At 35.6% G+C, this 18,767-nt stretch overlaps 1 long non-coding RNA gene across 1 annotated transcript; it reads right to left on the bottom strand.

The window, feature by feature from the left end:
- Positions 1 to 1,865: 1,865 nt before the first annotated feature.
- Positions 1,866 to 18,732, bottom strand: LOC121476457. Its single transcript, XR_005983952.1, has 3 exons — positions 18,579 to 18,732; positions 16,861 to 16,996; positions 1,866 to 2,000 (listed from the first exon to the last, which is right to left on the bottom strand). It is a non-coding gene; the product is annotated as an uncharacterized LOC121476457 (long non-coding RNA).
- Between the last annotated feature and the right edge of the window lie 35 nt (positions 18,733 to 18,767).

The following is an 18,767-nucleotide window of genomic DNA, read 5'->3' as shown; positions in this document are numbered from 1 at the left end:
ACCAGGTGTGTCTAATTCCAAACCTCTCATTTGACAAATATCAAAACTGAGATACAGAAAGAGAAGTGATTTGCCCAAGGACACACAACAATAAGTGACACACCCACAATGTCTCCAGGTTTTCTGATTTGTGATTCAGGCTTTTTCTTACATATTACATTGTCTTATGCTGATAGCCTTAATCAAAAATTCACCTAACAACTTTCCCACAAAGTGACCAAAATACCAGTACAAACTTTTGCAACCATATACAAAACAAAGCCTTTGGTTGTCGAAATCTTTTACATAATTATTACTATTTATAAATAAAATATTTGAAAATATAGATAAATTGTTTTCTGTTTGACATTACATAAACCATTTACAATATAAACAAAAAAATTATTTAATATGGATAACACATTTAGAATAAACTTTCTTAGGGAAATCAACTTTGTTCCTAAAAATTCACTGCTTTCTCAATAGCCAATAATTCTCTAAGATTCACATAAAATATGAAATTCATAATTTTGAAACAAGCAAAATATCCATAATTAATAATTACCACTGATGAAAGAAGAAACAATCAAACCCAGGAATCCTAGGCTGCCTACTTCCAGAATCTAATCACTGGTCAGCAAAGAACTTGCCATGTATCTATTTACTCAGTCATGAATCAGTGCATTCTCCAGCTCCTTTTGTTCCTTCAGAACTCAAATCTGATAAACTACAAAACCATCTCAAGCTGCTCTTGTCAACACCTGGTGACTGATAGAGGAAACTTTGATCCAACTTTTCTTTACCAACTTTTTACTTCTCTATTAAGCACAAGGTATCCACACTCACTATTCCATCTACTTGTGTATATGTTTTTAATTTTCATAATAAAAGGTTAGGGAAAAAAAGCTCTGTCATTAACCATTTAGTCCTTAAAAATAGCTGTGTTTCCATCCATCTCATCATCTAAAAAATTCTACCTAATTTTTCAAAAGTATTAGGAATAATAAAATATTTTAATTTTCTTTTTTTACTTTCAGTTTTAGAATAGTAATTACTGCAAAGGACAAATATTTCAGGTATATTGTAGTTCAAATAGGTTTATATGGACTCTCCTAGTGAATGAGACATTATACAGCATTGTTCTATTGAAAAAAAAAGAGTCTACTTCCTTGGAACTTTTTGCTTGACTTCCAACTTCCCTAAAGTTACTCTGCTAAACTTTTCATTTAAAAAAAAAAAAAGATGTATTTATTCATGAGAGACACAGAGAGAAAGAGGCAGAGACACAGGCAGGGGGAGAAGCAGGCTCCATGCAGAGAGCCCAATGCAGGACTTGATCCTGGGATTCCAGGATCACACACTGAGCCAAAGGCAGGCACTAAACCGCTGACCCACCCAGGGATCCCTCTGCTAAACTTTCAAAGTTTGTCTTAGTTCGTTCAGACTGCTCTAACAAAAATACCATAGACTGGGTGGTTTAAACAACATTATTTTTCAAAATAATAATGTTTCAAAAACATAATTTTTCAGTTCTGGAGACTAAGAAATCCAAGATCAAGGCCCTGGTAGATTCAGTGTCTAGTGAGAACCACTCATTTCCTACTTCATAGATGGCTGTCTTTTTGCTGTATCTTCAATGGTGGAAAGGGGAAAGGGAACTCTTCTGTTCTCTTTTAAAAGCACAATTAATCATTTCACAAAGTCCCCACTTCCAAATACTATCATGTTAGAGATTAAGTTTCAACATATGAATTTCAGGGACATAAACATTCAGTCTATAGCAAAGTCCTTTTCATATAATCAATCATGCTCATTGTGTTTCCCTCATAAAAAATTTACAGTTAACATATTTCCTTTTTTATTCACCTACCAGTTGTTCCGAATGTTGTATCATTTAATTTTCATCCATCAGTTATATCTCTTGCTGCTGTTCATTAATAGGCAATTTACCTCAGAATATACTGGACTTCTATGGGCTTCAAGGCTCTATGTTTTATCATTTAGAATCTAGCAAAATAGTCCTGTTGGAAAAATTTCAGAAAATGAATTTCAGTAACAGAGTTCAGGGCTCTTTCTTCCTTTAGAAACTTGAAATCCTACTATATCTCAAACATAGACTAACAACTCACTATTAGTATGCATTACAGTGAAATACCGCTAAAAGCATGAGTGAATCATATCCACTTGGTACAGCATGGAGCACCCGCCCATTCTATCATGGAAAGCCCCAAATCTGTGTTGTCCAGTATGGTAGCCAATAGCAATCTGTGGTTTATTGGGCACTGGAAATGTGATCACCCCCAAGTGAGATGTGCTAGAATATAAACACTGGATTTTTGTACACTTGGTAAAAATAAAGTAAAATATCTCAATATTTTTTATCTTGGTTACATATTGAAATGATACTATTTTGATATACTGTAAAAATACATTATTTTTTTTTAAAAATACATTATTAACATTAATTTCATCTGTTTCTTTTTTCTTTCTTTTTTAGCATGACTATTAAAAAATCTTAAGTTACATACATGACTCAGATTTGTAGCTCACAGTATATTTCTATAGGATAGCACTGATCCCATTGCAATTATTAGAGTTCTATTATATCTAGACTATTTATTTCTCCTCCTCTTACAAAGGACTAAATTCTTCTCATGACGATAACGATGATGATGTCAACACCTTAAATTTTACCAAGTACTCTCAAATATATGACCTCGTTTGATCCTCTTGATCTACTTTGATTTAGTATCTCTCTCTACATCAACTCAAACCATCATCAATCTAGAATCACTGAATTTTTGTGATATTTTGATTAGGGAAAATCTATTTTCCAGAATTGAATTAAAAATAGAACAAAAATATCATGATACTAGAAGGTAAAGCCTTTGAGGACATCTAGGTTTCTACAGTGAACTTAGTTTTTGGTGTTTGTCTTTCCCAAAAGAAATAGCTTTTGATTAATGTGTTGTGGTGGGTGGATAGCCCACAGCAAGGTCCTTAAGTGAAAATGTATGTTTTCAATGAAAATTAGCAAAAAAAAAAGGGGGGGGGAGGAGAAACATCATAGGAATAGATAATAAATACTAATCTCTCTGCTCAAAGCAGAAAGTACTATATTATTCAAGAATGTTATGACAGCTAAAGGAGTTTATTATTAGAACACTGCTTAGTTTAGCCAAGCAAGTAAAAAAAGAAAATGAAAACAACAGCTCGATGATTTTGAAGTTTTACTTTTTCCCACCACTCTCAGTTCTCTGAAGAAACAAAAATTAGCAAAAACTCAATTGCTTTTTCCTATATCAAATAATGAGTAGTGAGAAATTCCAGAGTCCTAGTCACCAAAGAGTAGGGCTATGATATTTTCAAAATAAGCATGAATAAGCCTAATCAGTGTTTACATACCAATTTTCTCCTGGGAAAATTCAAATTCTCCATATTAGAGATCAATTCATTCTGATAATCATAAAGGAACTATTAAATTCTATGGTCTACTCTCTTTCACCATACACAAAGATAAACTCAAAATGGATGAGAGATCTAAATGTGAGACAAGATTCCATCAAAATCCTAGAGGAGAACACAGGCAACACCCTTTTTGAACTCGGCCACAGTAACTTCTTGCAAGATACATCCACAAAGGCAAAAGAAACAAAAGCAAAAATGAACTATTGGGACTTCATCAAGATAAGAAGCTTTTGCACAGCAAAGGATACAGTCAACAAAACTAAAAGACAACCTACAGAATGGGAGAAGATATTTGCAAATGACATATCAGATAAAGGGCTAGTTTCCAAAATCTATAAAGAACTTATTAAACTCAACACCAAAGAAACAAACAATCCAATCATGAAATGGGCAAAAGACATGAAGAGAAATCTCACAGAGGAAGACATGGACATGGCCAACATGCACATGAGAAAATGCTCTGCATCACTTGCCATCAGGGAAATACAAATCAAAACCACAATGAGATACCACCTCACACCAGTGAGAATGGGGAAAATTAACAAGGCAGGAAACAACAAATGTTGGAGAGGATGTGGAGAAAAGGGAACCCTCTTACACTGTTGGTGGGAATGTGAACTGGTGCAGCCACTCTGGAAAACTGTGTGGAGGTTCCTCAAAGAGTTAAAAATAGACCTGCCCTACGACCCAGCAATTGCACTGTTGGGGATTTACCCCAAAGATTCAGATGCAATGAAACGTCGGGACACCTGCACCCCGATGTTTCTATCAGCAATGGCCACAATAGCCAAACTGTGGAAGGAGCCTCGGTGTCCATCGAAAGATGAATGGATAAAGAAGATGTGGTTTATGTATACAATGGAATATTACTCAGCAATTAGAAACGACAAATACCCACCATTTGCTTCAACGTGGATGGAACTGGAGGGTATTATGCTGAGTGAAATAAGTCAATCGGAGAAGGACAGTGTATGTTCTCATTCATTTGGGGAATATGAATAATAGTGAAAGGGAATATAAAGGAAGGGAAAAGAAATGTTGGGAAATATCAGGAAGGGAGACAGAACATAAAGACTCCTAACTCGGGGAAATGAACTAGGGGTGGTGGAAGGGGAGGAGGGCGGGTGTTGGAGGGGAATGGGTGATGGGCACTGAGGTGGACACTTGACGGGATGAGCACTGGGTGTTTTTCTGTATGTTGGTAAACTGAACACCAATAAAAGTTAATTAAAAAAAAAATTCTATGGTCTGAGCAAATGGAAATATACATTTGTATACATACCTTGGAAAAGCTTTTCATATTATTTTCTACTCCTAAGCATATACCTAACAGTAATATATGCACATTTTTTTCAAAAGACTCACACAAAATCTTAAAGCACCATTATTCATAGTAGCCCCAAACTGGAAACCCACAGGCTCAACAACAGGTGAATTCATACAGTGAAATACTATACAGAAATAAAATGAACCAAGCTATTACATAATGACAGTGACGATTCTCACAAATATAATAATAATAATTTTTTTTGTGTAAAAAAAAAAACTAGATGTAAAAGAATACATACTGTCTGGTTCTATTTAAATAAAGCTCATGTTAAAAACAAGACAACAAACCCAAATGGAGTCACTGATGCTAACCCCCCACATCACTAAACCAAGACTTAATTACAGGGTTTTATAAAGATTTTACTGGGGCGCCTGGGTGGCCCAATCAGTTGAGCAACTGACCCCTGGTTTCAGCTCAGGTCATGATCTCCTGGATTATGGGATTGTCAGGCTCAGTGGGGAGTCTGCTTGATATTCTCTTGTCTGCCCATCCCCACCCCACTCCTTTCTCTCTTTAAAATGAATAAATATTTTTGATAAATGTTTTACAAAAGATCTTATTTATATGAGAGACAGAGTACTGTGGGGGGAGGGGCAGAAGAACAAACAGACTCCCTGTTAAGTGGGGAGCCTGACGCAGGGCTTGATCCCAGGACCCGGAGATCATGACCTGAGCTGAAGTCAGATGCTTAACCAACTGAGCCACCTAGGTGCCCTGAGTTAATTATAGTTTTGACTTCTCTCAGAAATGGAATCTTACACCAGCTAATCAAGAATCACCTGGTCAGCACTAGTAAGGTAATCTGTTAGACCTCTGCCATAGCCTAAAAGAAAGTGACCCTGCCACAAGCAATCCAGCTTTTGCTGATAAAACATCCTTGTTCCTGTTCCCTTCAGCCTATAGAAGAAGTCTTTCATTTTGTACAGCTTCTTGAAGCTCCATTGTATACGCTAGATTGGATGTTGCCTGATTCAAATCGACTTTTACTCAAAGTCTTACCATTTTTAATGCCTTAATTTATATTTTAACAAAATAGGGAAAATCAATGCATGTTCTTAGAAATTAAGATAGTGGGGTAGCCCAGGTGGCTCAGCGGTTTAGCGCTGCCTTTGGCCCAGGGCCTGATCCTGGAGACCCGGGATGGAGTCCTATGTCGGGCTCCCTGCATGGAGCCTGCTTCTCCCTTTGCCTGTGTCTCTGCCTCTCTCTGTGCGTCTCTCATGAATAAATAAATAAAATCTTAAAAAAAAAAAAAAGAAATTAAGATAGCTATGTTTGGGGAAAAAGAGAATGTAGTCACTGGGAGGGAAAGAATATATTAAGGGAACTAAATATATTTCATTTCTTTACCTGGGCAGTGGTTATATAGATATACTCATTTTGTGACAATGAACTATACAATTATGCTTTGTGGACTTTTCTAAATGCCCATTATATTTCAATTAAAAAGTCGATGAAGGGGGTTAATCGGTACAAACTTCCAGTTATAAATAAGTCACAGGGCTGAAATGTACCTAATAGGGAATATAGTCAATAATATTGTAATAACTGTGGTGAGCATTTTATAATATATAGGGAATTGTTGAATCACTATATTGTACACCTAAAACTAAAATGAAAAAAAAATGTCAAATGTAGAAGCAGCAGATGCTATAATATTAAAAAACAAAGAAATTAGGCTCAAGAAAAAATTCTGTGGTCAAAAAAGAATTCTGTAGTATCCTAAAACTTTATTTTACATTACTAATTAAATAAAGACATCATTTGGAATTTTAAAATATTTGTTGAGGTTACTTTTTAAAGAAAATTTTATCTTTAACATTACTTTCACATTTTTTAAATTCACAGAATTACAGAGCTTTAGAGATGGAAGAAACAGAATAAACTATTTTGGCTCTGAGAGAGGTTGAGTGATTATGCCATGACTAAATTAATAGAAGTGATGGGACTAAATTTCAGAACTTCTGTATTACATTGCAGGACTTTTAAATTTTTTCAGTAGGGTTAGACTCCAGTAGAGAGATTTGGAATCCCTCTACAATCTCTATGGTCTACAATGCTAAAAGGACAAAATCTACAAGTCACTGAATGTCAGTCATTTATTTTTCCATTTCATTTATAATAATAAATCATAAAATGAGAGGAAAGTCATAGCTACCGTTTTGGTGAAGAATTTTATAAGAATTGGCAATCCATGTCCTTTGAACATTTTTAAAAAACTTACTATTTATGAAGACAGATATAAAACATTTGTGTTCAACCAAATACTGTATTAAAAACAGAATAGTGGTGTATATTGCTTCTTTCTCTTTTCTTTTTTCTAACATGTTTGTAAATAATTGTAAGAGCAACAAAATCAAGAGGTGTTGATCCCTGCTGGAAGTGCAGCTACATTTGAGTTGCTAGCAATTCAGTTGCTAGCAATTCACAAGATTGAAGAATGTAACAACTTATTCTCTTTGTTTCCTCAGACTTTCAAACATGGCAATTCTTCTCTTTAATTTTTTTTTAAGAAGCTATATTCTTCTGGTGCAGAAATTTAAAATAGACTATACAGCAATATCCTTTTTATCTGGTCTTTTCCTGTTTAATTTCTTTTTTAAAAACTATTTTGTTTTGGAGGAGGGGAGGAAAGAGAGATCTAAGAAAAGCTTTCATAACAGGTTCAAAAGTATAAAGCCATTTCAAGCTCCAGACATTTGTAGCCTTTATTTCTTCAGTCCTTGAAAAGGCTTTTTAAATGTTAACAGCTAGGATAGGACTGCTTTCCTATACCGATATTCCAGGCTCCCTTTCCTTTGTAGTCTTGGATTCTTCCCCCCACCCTCAATTCCCCAATAACCTACATGCCAGCTTCTTCTTTTTTAAAGTAGGCTCCACGCTGGATGTGGAGCCCAACACAGGGCTTGAACTCACAACCCTGAGATCAAGACCTGAGCTGAGACTGAGTCAGATGCCTAATCCACTGAACCACCCAGGTGCCCCTATCAGCTTCTTTTTTAAAAACAAACAAAAAGAGATTTCACCATGAAGTGTATATAGGCAGACTTCCAAGATTCCAGAGTGGCTACCTTTTATAAAGTATTCACATTTTTGCTTCAATTTCTTCTACACTTGGTAATTTTGTATATCTATTTAACATGTTGTCATGTTAAAAATAATGACATGTCACCTACTAATTGCAGTTGATAGCTAACAAGAATCCCCTCCCCTTAGAAATGCTGAAATACAATCTATAAAAACGAAATGTCAAAAAGGTGCTCACTTATATACTTTTAAGTTAAAACCAAAAAGGCTTAAATCAATATATACTATTAGCCTATTTTAGAAAAAAACTTACATACATACAAAAAATAAGTCTGAAACACTGTATTCCAAGGTCTTAACGGTGATTATTTCTGGATGGTGGGACCATAAAATGCTTTTATTTATAATTTTTCTTCTTGCTTATGAATATATTTTATTATTTTTTTATTATTTTAAAGATTTTATTTATTCAGGAGAGACACAAAGAGAGAGGCAGAGACATAGTCAGAGGGAGAAGCAGGCACCCTGCAGGGAGCCCAATGTGGGACTCAGTCCTGGGACCCCAGGATCACACCCTGAGCAGAAGGCAGACAATCAACCACTGAGCCACCCAGGCATCCCCTTAGGAATATATTTTAATTCATCTTATATGTACATTCATTGTTTGTGAAAATATTATTCTTAGTCTAAAAAAATAAGTGCTGTTTTATTACTTTTCAGTATATATATGGGAACTTCTTAAAAATTTGTATGTATTTATATTTAACTCTGAGTTATATAAGTAGATAAAAATTCTAAAGCATAATTTCCAAAATGATAAAATCATGATTCTTATGTAAATATAAAAAGAACATGAATCAAAATGTTAAGTGTCAGATTTGATTTCCTTATTAATTAATTAGGAAATCAGAAAGAAGTGAAAACCAATTCATAATAGAATTTGACGTATAAAGATTTATATTTTCTCCTGGACAAAATCCATTTGTATTGCTGAGAATAGGAATCATTTGCAGTGTTATAGGTTAAAAAACGTTTGCAATGTTCTCAGTTTTCTACAATTTAACTTTTATCCCTATAGAGTTGTAAAATAGCCTTGTCAATCAAAGATGATCCAAACTGTACACTCATTTAGAACCAGATAAACCTTTCAGAGTCCCTAGACATTCAGCATTCCCTTGAAGGAAATCCATTAATCACTTTCATCCATGCCCAAGTCTGATAAATTTTCCAGATATGTTTTATGAATTAGTAAACTGATTTAAAACTGTTACAATTAAAATGTAAATTCTTTGAAGGCAGAAAAACAGTGTCTCTTTCCTACTTATGCCCTAGAAACGTTTAGTAAAGTGTTCTAAACTTAATATATATATAATCAAGGTATATCACAAAGTATTTGAGGTAGTACAAACTTTAGAAACTTCAAACTAGGGGCACCTGGGTGACTCAGTAGGTTAAGCATCTGCCTTAGCTTGGTCATAATCCCAGGGTCCTGGGATGGAGTCCCACATTGAGCTCCCTGATCATCAGGAAGCTTGCCTCCTCTCCGGCTCCCCCTGCTTATGCGCTCACTCTCTTTCTCTTTGTGTGTGTCAAATGAATAAATAAAATCTCTTATTCTTATTTGTTTTGAAGATTTTATTTATTTATTCATGAGAGACAAAGACAGAGAGGCAAGAAATAAGCAGAGGGAGAAGGAGGCTCCCTGCAGGGAGCCTGATGTGGGACTTGATCCTGGGAACCCAGGATCATGACCTGAGCCAAAGACAAGTGCTCAACCACTGAGCCACCCAGGTGCTCCTGAATAAATAAAATCTTTAAAACAAAATAAAACAGAACAAAAACTTCAGACCAGCTTAAATGATTGCACATTAGTAAATTATAAAAAAAAAATCATGAAATATTATTACAAAATAGGAAAACCTGTGCAAGAAATTATGAGTAATTTATAGGAATATAAATTAAAGAATATAAAATCAGAATTGCAACCATAAATGTCCATTTTAAAAAAACTGTCAAAAGAAAGCATGATCAACTCTGAGCTTTTCTATCAGTAACTTCCAAAGTTGAGAAAATCTCAAGGGAAAAAAATATCTTAAAACAGAAAATTCCATCTACTAAACTAAATTTCCCTCTCAGAGAACTAAGAAATGATTGTCATCATCTGAATTTTATAATTGAACTAAATCCAAATCATAGAAGCATAGTTTGATGAAGAAACTGAGGTCCAAAGAACTTCAGTGACTCTCCATCTTCACACAATTACTTATTCAACAACACTTGTTAACATAAAAATTATAGTTCACAGTAGTCCTTATGTTATATAAAACTGAATCATAAACACAAAAGTACTTTGAGAATTACTGGACACAGTAATGAATGACTGAATTAGTAGACACAAGCACATTGAGGAAGTCCTTGATTTTTTTTAGATTGCTTCTCCCTTTGCCTATGTCTCTGCCTCCCTCTCCTTTCTCTCATGAATAAATAAAATCTTAAAAAAAAAATAATTCTTTCTTGGAACTAAGCATCTCCAATTTGCAAGAAATGTATTATTGTCAAGTTTTCACTAAATAAAGATTAAAGATTATACCATGTGAGTTAACTTTATGTGTAGCACCAACACATAGAGATTAAGAGCACAAATACTACAGCCAGACCAGGTATCAGCTCCACTAATTCCAGATATGTGATCTTTCTGGACTTATATAAAGCCTTTAGTATATATAGCCATTAGTATCCTTGATAGTTTACACACTTCATCTTCTGTCACAAAACCACTCAAAAGATTTGGTTTCAAAACTGAAGGCAACTTTATATCCACTAGGATGGCAATAACCAAAAAGATAGGTAACAACTGTTGGCCAGAGTATGGAGAAATCGGCCCCTTCATACATTGCTAGTGAGAATGTAAAATGATACAGCCACTTTGGAGAACAGTCTGATGGTTCCTCAAAAAGTTAACCATAGAGTAATCATATGACCCAGCATATACCCATGAGAACTTAAAACATGTTCACACAAAAACCTAGACACAAATGTTCATAGCAGCATTATTCATAATAGACAAAATGTGGAAACAACCCAAATATCCATGAAGTGATGAATGCATAAACAAAATGTGGTATATCCATATAATAGAATCTTATTCAGCCATAAAAAGAATAAAGTACTGATATGTGCTACAACATGGACGAACCTTGAAAATAGTATAGGTGAAAGAAATCAGTCACAAAAGATCACGTGTTGTATGATATCATTTACATGAAATGGCTAGAATAAGCAAATCTATATGGACAGAAAGTAGATTAGTGGTTGTCTAGGGCTGGGGTCAATGGGAGGAAAATAGAGTGCTTATGGATACAGTGTTCCTTTTTGGGGTGATAAAAATGCTATAAAATTGATGGTAGTAATGACTGCACAACTCTGAGACTATATTAAAAAAACATTTGGGGCACCTGGCTGGCTCAGTCGGTAGAACATGTGAGTCTTCATCTCAGGGTAGTGATTTTAAGCCCCACATTGGACATGGAGCCTACTTAAAAATAAAAACACATATTTATTTGTGTATTTTAAGTAGGTGAACTATGTAGTACATGAATTATATCTCAATAAAGCTGTTATTTTAAAAGGCTGAAGGCATATGCCCAAACATTATTGTTGTTTTGTTTTCAAGATTTTATTTATTTATTCATGAGAGACACAGAGAGAGAGAGGCAAAGACATAGGCAAAGGGAGAAGCAGGCTCCATGCAGGAAGCCCAATGTGGGACTCGATCCCAGACTCTGAGATCATGCCCTAAGCCTAAGGCAGACGCTCAACAGCTGAACCACCTAGGCGTCCCCCAAACATTATTGTTGGAAAATATATGTGATATAAAAACTGATGCAATAACCATAATCTGCACCTAAACCATAAATGATACTATCCCGGAATTGAGGGAGGGAAGAATAGAACAAAAGGAGAGGAGTGAAATTCCTCCCACAGGTAGGGAGTCATGAGACATTGAGATATTGTTTTACTCTTGGTTAGGGTAAAAACTAAAACATGGCCATTAACAACATTAAAACAAAACAAAATATATATCCTCCAAATCACTAGAAAAAATAAATTAGAAGGAATTACACTTACAAGTTAACAGTGCTCACCTCAGTACTAGGACAGTATGATTTTTATTATTTCTTCTTTATACTTGCTTTTCCACATTTTTACAATGGGTTTATTTTATCTTTGTATGAGTCTGCTTACCTGTGACTCTGGATTTTTTCAAACTCAATTTAATTTACTTATGCATTCATTTATGGTTAACTTCTTAATAGGCTAGTAAGTCCAACAATTTAAAATTCAAAAGATAAAGTATGGTGAAAAGACTCCCTCTCACCGTTGTACCTCAGGTCCCCAGCCACCACCACTCCAAGCATGGAATCTATAAATATTATCAGTTTTTTGGGTATATTTGTGGAAATATTTTATGCATATATATTGACTCTTATCCATCTTTTTAATACAAATACAGTGTAATAGATACACTGTTCTGCACTTTGCTTTTTTTATTCAACAATATATGTCTCTCATCAGTACTTTAAAAATTTCCCCTTTTTTTTTTTGCTGTTTTATTTTACTTTATTTTTTTCATCATGATAAGTATACTCCTTAATCCCCATCACCTATTTCACCCATCCCCACCACCACCAACTTCTTCTTTGGTAACTATCAGTTTGTTCTCCATAGTTAGAGTCTGTTTCTCAACAAATGTGGGTAAGAATGTGGACAAAGGGGAACCCTCTTGCATTGCTGGTGGGAATGCAAGCTGGTGCAGCCACTCTGGAAAACAGTGTGGAAGCTCCTGAAGTAGTTAAAAATAGAGCTACCTTACAATCCAACAATTGCACTACTGCCTCAAAGATATAGATGTAATGAAACAATGGGACACCTGCACCCCAACGTTCACAGCAACAATGTCCACAATACCCAACTATGGAAGGAGCCTTGGTGTCTATTGACAGATGAATGGATAAAGAAGATGTTATATATATACATATATATATATACACACACACACACAATGGAATATTACTCAGCCATCACAAAGGATGAATACTTACCATTTACATCAATGTGGATGGAACTGGAGGGTATAATGCTGAGTGAAGTAAGTTCAGAGAAAAACAATTATCAAATGGTTTCACTCCTATGTGGAATATAAAAAATAGTAAAAGGGACCATAAGGGAAGGGGGAGAACTGAGTGAAGAAAAATTAGAGAGGAAGACAAACCATGAGAAATTCCTAACTCTGGAAAACAAATAAAGGGTTGGAGGAGGGGAGATGAGTCAGGGGACAGGGTAACTGGGTGACAGGCATTAAGTATGGCATGTGATATGATGAGCACTGTGTGTTATACTATATGTTGGCAAATTGAATTTAAACTTTTTTTTTTAAAGATTTTATTTATCTATTCATGAGAGACACAGAGAGAAAGAGAGGCAGAGACACAGGCAGAGGGAGAATCAGGCTCCATGCAGGGAGCCCAACGTGGGACTCGATCCCGGGTCTCCAGGATCACACCCTGGGCTGCAGGCAGCGCTGAACTGCTATGCCACCGGGGTTGCTCTTGAATTTAAATTTTAAAAAGAGTCTGTTTTTTGGATTATCTTTTTTTCTTTGCTCCTTTATTTTGTTTCTTAAAATCCATATATGAGTGACATCAAATAGTACTTGTCTTTCTCTGGCTAATTTATTTTGCTTAGCATTATACTCTCTAGATGTATTCATCTTGTCGCAAAAGGCACTATTATATATAAATATAAATATAAATACACACACACATCCCATATCTTCTTTATTCATTCATCCATCAATGGACACTTGGGTTTCTTCCATAGTTTGGCTGTTGTAAGTAATCCTGCAATAAACATAAGATGCGTGAATACCTTTGAATTATTGTTGTTGTAGTTTTGGGATTCAGTTGTGCAATTACTGGATCATAGAGTAGTTCTATTTTTAATTTTTGAGTTTCCTGTCCTAAAAAAGGCTACAGGGTGATCTATTTACCATAATTTATTTAGCCAGTCTCATACTGACAGATCATTTTTATATTTGGCAAAAACAACAAAGTAATTTTGGAGAATTAACTAAAATGTTCTCAAATTTCTCCCCTGCCCCCAAAAAAGGTATCACCATGATTTAAAGTCAGAAATTCCCTTTGACAACTATTGGAATATGGCTGCTTTTTGCATCTAAAGTCAGAAATTCCCTTTGACAACTATTGGAATATGGCTGCTTTTTGCAAATTAGAGAAACATATCAACAACTTTACTGAAGCAATTTTATAAGCAAATACATTTTCCTTTTCCTTTTTATTCTCCATTCTTTAAATTTTCTAAGTATCTGTAATCAAGTCAATATTTACATCACAGTAAATATTTACAGTAACAACATGGCAAATGTGCACATCCCATGGCCAGAATGGGAATTCATCCCTTCATCATCAACCATCATCAATCACAAATATTTTTTATACCCTGCCTTCAGGATCGTATGTTAGGCCCTTCAGTTCTCTTTATATGATGCCTTTATTTTTTAAGATTTTATTCATTCATGGGAGACACACAGAGAGAGGCAGGCTCCCCATGGGGAGCCTGATGCAGGACTCAATCCTAGGATCCCAGATCATGACCTGAGCCAAAGGCAGAAGCTCAACCACTGAGCCACCCAGGCATCCCTATATGATGCCTTTAAAATCAGGTTTAAGGGATCCCTGGGTGGCGCAGCGGTTTGGCGTCTGCCTTTGGCCCAGGGCGCGATTCTGGAGACCCGGGATTGAATCCCACGTCGGGCTCCCGGTGCATGGAGCCTGCTTCTCCCTCTGCCTGTGTCTCTGCCTCTCTCTCTCTCTCTCTCTCTGTGACTATCATAAATAAATAAAAATTTAAAAAATAAAAATAAAAAAAAGAAACAAAAAAAATAAAATCAGGTTTAAGATAAGTTTCACTCCCAATTAAACAACACATTTTTCAAATAATTTTCCTTTGGCTTCAATGATATGCAACTCACCTTGTTCTACATCAATCTTTTAATCTCAGGCTCTGCCTACCTTTAACTGTTTTCTTTTTATTCCTTTCCCAAGGACCTCTCTTCTATGTGATCACTGAGTAAGTTCAGTCACTCACATCATCTCTAGATTGGAGATTTCCAAATTTATGGCCTTTCCTAACTTTGAAGTCCTTATTTCTAACTGCCTACTAGACAGGTCTATTTGGTGACCCACTAATACCTTAAATATAATATGTCTAAAATAAAAAAAATCATTATCTTACCATGTAAACTTGCTCCTCTCTGACCATATCCATTCATATAATACAATAAAAATTTACTGAGTCATGGTTTATATACAAGTTATGATGCTAATCTTAGATTCTACTCAAAAGATTCTTTGACAGTCTAGAATACCCAGTAAGACTTGTATTTTTGTTCATACCTCTATTATAGCACATATATTTTTATTTAACTAGCAATGACAGACTAACCAAGATAAACAAAAGGTAGCACTGGAAAATAAGAACAGAGAATCAAAATATAGACCCTTAATTACAGGCTAATTATATCAACTTAATTCTGTACAAAATGGGAGCTCTGGGCAGTTTTTGAGCAGGAGTCTCTATTCCATTTTCAGATAATGAGTCTGGCTATGATATATAAAATGGATTTAAGTGGAAAACTATTAGGGATGGGGAAAGGTTACTATAAATCTATGAAAGGATTTGAACCTGAACACACATAGTTTCAAACTCATGGCTTTGATCAGCCTATAGAATATCCTATATTCTGAGATCAGTCTCAGAATATCCTTCTGTGCTTGTCGGGTTTCAGTTTCACAGGACACTAACCATTCCTGAATACATGAACTGCTTCCACAGCATTTCATCTGTAACTTTCTTGTGCCACTTAGTCATCCCTCCCCCACCAAGCTATAAATTCCTCAAGGTAAGAGATTATACATACTTATTTTTAGTTTTCTTCAAATTTAGCACACTGACGCATACTAAGCTGCCAATATAAGTGTTGAGTTATACCGGCACAGTGGAAAGTGCACAGGTTTTTGGTGTTAGACACATTTAAGGACTAAATCCCAGATTAGCCATTCACTCATTAGCTATATGATCATGAGCAAGCATTTAACTTTTCTTAAAACTTCATCATGTATAAAATAAAAATCCTTGCAAATTGTTGTGAAGCACCTAGCAACACACATGATGCATAGTGGATATTCAATAAATAGTAGTTAGAACTTTGGCTCCAGGAATTTTTTTTCAGCCTCAGATAAAGCAGTAGCAAGTTTTTTGTACAGAGCATATTTATCAGAGCTTTTATGTCTTCTTTAGGTTTGTTAACTACATTGTTATGATTCTCTTGGCTGAAGGGAAACAAACATTTATGAATGCCTATTACATGCTAAAGTACTGGGTACATAAAAAATGAAGAAGGCATGGTCAGGAAAGTATTTCCAAGTCCTATGAGAAACAGAGCCTCCTCTCATTGTCTTTACTATCTAATAAAGAAGAATATTGCTATAAAAAAATAAATAAATAAATAAATAAATAAATAAATAAATAAATAAAATAAAAAGAACATTGCTAAGTTTCTAGGATGTATAGGAGGCACCACTCTGTTACATTATATAATTTCATACTTCATTAATTGAAGTACTAAAAAAAGTTACTACTCTGTGGCACATATTGTGCTAGAAGATACAGAAACAAAAAATTCAGATGAACAGTTGTTGGAGTGCCTTGGTGGCTCAGTTGGTTAAGCAGTTAAGTGTCTCTTGATTTCAGCTCAGGTCATGATCTCAGGGTTGTGAGATCAAGCCCCCACATGGGGCTCCACACTGGGCATGGAGCCTGCTTCAGATTCTCCCACTGCCACACACACACACCATCCCCAAATGGAACAGGTGTACAGAGTATCTTCTCCTTGTTTTTACAGAACAAGGAGGAAGGGTATTACTGAGTTTCTGTGCCATTTATGAATTTATATTGCATTATAATTTCACCCTTACCTATACAGCCTTCTGTAATGAAACTGAGTAAAATTTCATAGAATGATCCAGTCTTTTTTATTTCCTATGTTACTTTTTGGCTTGTGATCTTGATTTACGCTAACTTGAAGATTTAATCATCCAGGTGCCAACAATTCTGGTAAAGAAATAAAAGGTTGCTAGCTCATTAAACTCATCTGAACATTCGTTAATTTAAGTTAGTACTATTTAGTAACTACTAACCTTATTGATAGTCCTTTTTTATTCCTGAATTTTTTCAGCAATTCAAAATTATCTATTCAGTCACCTCACTTATTTCTTAATAAAGCCAAGTTCTAAATTGTATGTTTTTATAGTCTGTCAAACCCTTTGGATGTGAACCACAGTCAATCCTAGAAGATTCTGTAACATAACTGTAACTTCACTGTAATTACATCTACAGAATCTTTGTAGAATCAATACGCAAAATATTTTAATTCATAGTAATCAGCAAGTAACCATTCCCCCAAAATACTTCTCCTCATGGATTTATTCTTCTCCTTGATTTTATTCTACCAACAGAACTAATTGATTAACGTGCCCTTGTTTGGTCATAAAATACAACTCTGAGATTTTTTTTTTTCATATGATCGTAATCAGCATTGTTATTCCTTTGCTTCCAAACTTAAGGAGAATTTGAATATATGACCGTATACATTAAATAAAGACCGGTCTTCCACTAGTCAGTTCTGTAAATGGTACAAAGATCATCTGAAATCTAGCACAGTAAAAGTATCTCTCTACACAGGCAGTCAAAACTACAGAAATTGCTACATTCAGAAGCTGATAGTGAAACAGCTTCACAGGCAGGCTGCTCTCCTCACCAAAATGTACACTAAATCCATCCTGTCCTACCATTTTCTGATTTTTGCGCAAAAAAAAAAAAAAAAAAAAAAAAAAATTTTTTTTTTGTGATCAAAGTCAGTCAGAAACTTCAGAATACATAAGGACAAGGATCCTGACAGAACGTTAGGGCTGAAGGAACACAGGTTCAGGCCTGGTTTAAAAAATCACCGATCTTGATATTGCATGAATGAATCTCTAACATCGGAGTACAACCTTTAGACACAGCCCTTTCTGAGTAGAGTAGCGGCTGCCGGGGGTGGAGTGAGGAGAATGGGGAAGGACTCCTCGATGGGTAACTGACCTTCCTCTGAGGTGACGAAAAGGTCTTGGAAATAGAGGTGATGGTTGCACAGCATTGTCAGTGTACCGGATGCCACTTAATTATACACCTTAATACCGTTCATTTTACTTTATGTGGATTTCACCTCAATTCAACAAAAACTTTTGAGGAAAATTAAAAGATACGGGGCCTTCTGGCTGAGACTGACTCCTTTTGGTGGAGGCCCCGAAAAGTACAATTGCCCATATATACCAGCAGGGAGGTCGGTTAGGGTCACTCCCACTTCACAAAAAGCTGTGTCAGCAATTTACAGATTTCCCTCAGGTGGACCCTGGTTTTAATAACAGCCAATTAACCGGAACCATATTGAACTCATTTCGGTGAGAACGAGAAAGCGGCAAAATATTCATTAATCTGCTAGAAAGCCGCATTGCCGGTCATCTAAAAACCCCTGAAGAATAACAGAAAACAGGAGGGTGGGAAACAGTAGAAGCCATTTTTTTTTTTTTTTAAGGTTTTTGTCGCGGCGGGGGGGGGAGGTACCAGGGAGGATTCAATAATCTTCAAACATTACATTTAAAACTAGGTGCTTAACTACGACAGACGCCTCTATCAGTCGCGCAGCATCTCACAGAGAAATGCCCGTTTCTGTGGCGACGAAGCCTCTAAGCCGCTTTCTGTGGCGACGAAGCTCTCTCACGAACGCTCACCGCCATAACCATCCGCGGGAAAGCTCCCTCCAGCGGCCGAAGAAGGCGGAGCT

Source organism: Vulpes lagopus, chromosome 15 (genome assembly GCF_018345385.1).
Source record: "Vulpes lagopus strain Blue_001 chromosome 15, ASM1834538v1, whole genome shotgun sequence".
Lineage (NCBI taxonomy): Eukaryota > Metazoa > Chordata > Mammalia > Carnivora > Canidae > Vulpes > Vulpes lagopus.
Note: the sequence above shows the minus strand (reverse complement) of the source record. Positions and strands in the feature narration are given on the sequence as shown.